Source organism: Aptenodytes forsteri, unplaced genomic scaffold (genome assembly GCF_000699145.1).
Source record: "Aptenodytes forsteri isolate BGI_AS27 unplaced genomic scaffold, ASM69914v1 Scaffold159, whole genome shotgun sequence".
Lineage (NCBI taxonomy): Eukaryota > Metazoa > Chordata > Aves > Sphenisciformes > Spheniscidae > Aptenodytes > Aptenodytes forsteri.
In genome coordinates, this window is record NW_008794747.1 from 3,309,106 (window position 1) to 3,313,625 (window position 4,520).

The window sequence follows — 4,520 nt, forward strand, 5'->3', positions numbered from 1 at the left end:
AGGAACCTCAGAAAACCTCAGGATATTATCCAAGTGTAGAGTTTCTACCAAAGTTCAGCTTTATGTTGCAAAGATTAAACTCTCAGAGTATGTTTTGGGTCCTAGCAAAGAGTTAAATAGAACTTCATTCTTTTAATGGTTTCACTTGTCTGTTCAGCGAGTATCTCTCAAAAGAGAACTAATTCCCTCACATATTTAATGTACACTTTTGGCCACATGGTTTTATTTTTACTTTCTTGATTGATTAAAAAAACTGTTCAGAATTTGAACGGAATTGTTTCCTTGGGAGTAGTTAATTATATTCCTAGTTTTGTTTGGATTTCCTGATTAATGTATTAGTACGCTTTCAACATACATGCATAGGTTTAAATTTTTCTTCACACTTCACATTAGTATATGAGGTTTGCCCTAAAATTCTGACTGTTAAGCATTTGCGTAGACTTAAACATAAAAAAGGCTAACACTCAGGAGAGTAGTAATAAAAATTTTTTTTGCGTTAGCCATTGGTAGCAAAAAGAGGTAGAACCAAATCCGTCATTACCCCCCGTCCACCATATAATCATCTGTATCAAGTACAAACTGAATGCAGAACCCTGCCATTCCAGTTTGGTGGTGCTTTAGACTCACTTCGTGTCGGTATGAATGACAGGCAAATGCAAGACAATGCTTATTGTATCTTAAGCGATACCACTATAAATAACAAAAGAAGATGTGTAATTTGGCCTCATATACATTTTTTCTCTTTATTAAAGCAGATACTGAGTTGCATTGACTTTTATTCTGGTCACAGCTAATGAAACATTGCTTGAAAACTAGCTAGTATGAGAGTAACTTCATATTTTTATACACATCCACATCAATCACAGTTGTTCTAGCAATGAAACTGTAAAGGTAAACATTGTGCACAAAGCTTTTTTCAGGTTGTGATTTTGATATCTGAAGGCTATTGCAGAACTTCAGTGAGGAAAAAACCATACTGTTATCAAATGTGATCAAGTCTCCCGCCCAATAACCCTTTGGTACGTGTGTGCAATTTGGGTGATTTTATTTGATAGAGGAGAAACAATTAGTATAGAAATAAGCGTGAATTTTCCTGCATTTCCAAGAGTCACTAATGGAAGGCAGCGGGAAAAGTGTGAAAGCAACAGCACAGTGCCAGAGCTGCACGGGGTTGGTTATACATGCTTTGGGCAGATAAGCAGAGAGTAATAATTTCTATTAACAGATAGAAGAACCGCTAACAAAATTATAATTGTATTTTTAAATATTTTGTTTTAAAATGATACATATGATTCCTTTTGCAGAACTGAGCACAACTGAATTCAAACACCTAGCAAATGATAAAACGGTGCTAGACGCTTCGGAAAGGGGATGTCAGTGCTAGGGATTTGGTCTTACAGACTTATTTCTACATAGGAAGAAACTCTGTTATTTTAGTAGCAATGAGAAAGACCTGTAGGAATCAGACAACGTAATAAATAATTTGAAAGGGGGGAAAAAAAAAAAAAACCCAAACGAAAAGCTGTTTATAAACTTCCATAAAATTCAAAACAGACTACTGGAGTAAGTGCCTTAACTTCTCTGCATGGTTTGCCTGCATATGGACTGCAAAGTCTTACCACAAGCTGTACTGAGTCGCTTTAGGAAAAGGAGCGCAAAAGACCCTGTTAGAAGACAACCGAGACGTACCAAGTACTGCTTTCAGTCAACGGAATCTTATTTGTAATGGGAAACTGTATCAATATTTGGAGCTGAGCCACTGTTTGGACAGGGATTTTCCAATTCCCCCACTGTGATTAGAAAAGGTATTTGGAATCTTTTGTCTACTTTAGTGCTTGGAGTTTTCTCAGATTCATTTCCAAACTATTTTTTTCCAGACTATTTTTTTCTAGGAAATGTTTTAATTACAGGGGCTTTTTCATATGCTTGTTTATAAAGCAGGGTATTTCATGACCTCCATGCATTTAATAGCACTACAAAGCTCCTAAAATCTAAGCTATGTGGGTAATACAAGATTAAGAATGACGGATTCAGGAATTCTTTTTCCGACTCTTTCACGGATTCCTTCTGAGACTACTGTAAAATTGGTGCATTCATGGCCTCGATTTTCCTGTCTGTAATTGCATCTTTCTGACAAAAACTCATTGCTGCACGTTTCCTCCTGAATGAGAAATCTGTAATCCTAATTAAGAGATACATTGGAATACAGCAGTACTTCAAACATCATTCTTTAAATTGCAGCAACACCGCCCTGGCTCTCCTGAACTGTGGCAGCCAAAGTTTAAGGACAGGGATTAGCTCATTCATGCCTGATAGAGCTCTATCTCCAAAACTGGACTATTATTTAAACAAATATAAATACCTTTAGTACATCTTATCTTTCAGTCTACCCTGCCTTCCAGCCCCCACAAACTGAACTTTTGTTGGAAGCTTTGTCATTTATAAAGAAAGAAAGAAAGAAAGAAATGTATCTGAGGACATCTTCAGTCCTCCAGCAGTTCCACCCTCCGCAGCACTCGGTTCTGACTGGGAACACTGCTTGAAAGTTTGGGTAACATTACATGGCCTACAGCACAACAAGAAAATAGGATCTAACGATGTGGATAAGTTTCGTAACTAGAAGAATAGTAGAATAAACAGCCACAGGAGGCTGGAGTAATCATCGTCACGAGGGACAGTCAAGACAAGATCTAACGTCTATCTTGCCTGCAAGAACTTGAGTCATGCTGGTATAGGAGCTAGCTCACCCAAGAAAATCTATTCTTAGGGTCTCACAAAAACAACTTAACTGCACTGTACAAATTAAAAAGCAAACGGGAGAAATCTGTATCGGGACTAACACTCCACTGCTTACTACTGCACAGCTCCCAGCAGGAGCTATGGAGGCATTGTGGGAGCAGGGAATGTGTAACAAATTTCAGTAAGAGCTCTGGGAGATTCACCCGCAGGAGGCTATAATCTTAAATGTCAAAAAAAGCAGAACAGTTCTTTCAGGAGAAAACATGCTTTGCTTAAAGAAACGCTAGAAATAAGCCACAAATTCAAGATCTGTCCTTCTGCAATCCACTGCTGTTTGTATTGGAATGTATAGCAGCAAATTCAAGTCCACTATCTTTATACTGAAAAATCCTTCTGCGTTCAGCTGTGAAACAGAGCATAGACGATTAAGGAGTTTGTTTTCTGGGGCACTGGGAATCTGGATCTAAAAACTTAACGCTTAAATTTGGCCTAACAGGAAAATGGAAAATGCTGAGTAAGACCCGATCATTTGCCCAACTCCCTCCACGTAACCAGCTTGAGACTGTTAACTTCTTACAGACCTTGACACAGCAGCATACGGTGGGGGAAGTAACACAACCTGGGAGCCCTGGCAAGGCTGGCTTGTTCCATCGGCAGACAGAGCCTTAGTTCTCTCTAAAACAAAGTTATGGCCTGCTACAAGCTTCTTCCTCCTCTGCAAACCCCCCCCCCCCCCCCCCCCCCCCCTTGCCCCCAACAAACACGCATGCACACAGAAACAAACACCTCTCCACAGAGAAACTCTTATCTACAGGTTTTAGAAACACGTCTCAAGAGAACAGATAAGGGAGTTGTTCATATGCCTCTCACCTGGCCGGGTTTCATGAGAGCTTCCTGAGCAACGACCGAAATTACCGACATCCAACAGAAATGCTACTTTCTCATGTTTATTCCTGTAAACTACAAACATAAGAAATGCTGAATCATAACCTAGAGAATAGAAACTCTGTAAAGGAAAAAAAAACAACCAACTTTTAAGCGTCCTCCCTTACTTTTTCTTCCTCCCTCCCACTTCAGACTTGGTGTTCCTTTGCCAAAGATTGGTCATGGTTTGGATAGCACATCTCGCTCTACACATTCGGAACAGCAAGAAGTGCAAAAAAAACCCCAACACAAACACCTCCTCCCCAAACAACACCCCAGTGGCACCTAAAGCAAGTGATGAGAGGAAATAAAATGAGGCAACAAGAACTGGCTAAAGCTTCCAGCTCTGCTCTTTGCTGGGTTTCTCTTGGGGTTGTTGGTTTTTTGTTCTGTTTTGTTTTCCTTTCTCTGAGTCACAGAGAAAGTCGAAAGACCAACAAAAATCCTGATCCCTGATCACAGCGGTGAGCCAGATTCAGCTAGAATTTCAACCCTGCGTTTAATCTACCTTTAAACGTGCCTTCAAAATAAAACAAGCTATTTTTTTAACCTAGTCATAAAGTTTATTAAAATTGTTCATTAATGCTTCAAATGTAGCAAGAATGCATAGATCCCAAAATATACATATGTATTTTCTTATAGAAATAGATTATTCTTTATAATAAAAAAAACTGTAGGAACATCTTTAACAGATTACTCAATTCATGACTGACAGTTACACGAGATTGCATCATGTACACAGCATTCCCAGCCATGCTTAAAGGATTGCATCACTTTGCCCTTGCTCTCCTCTCGCTCTTTTAAATAACCCCAGCCACCAGCAGCCTGCAGAGCCCGCCCGGGGCCGGGGCCGGGGC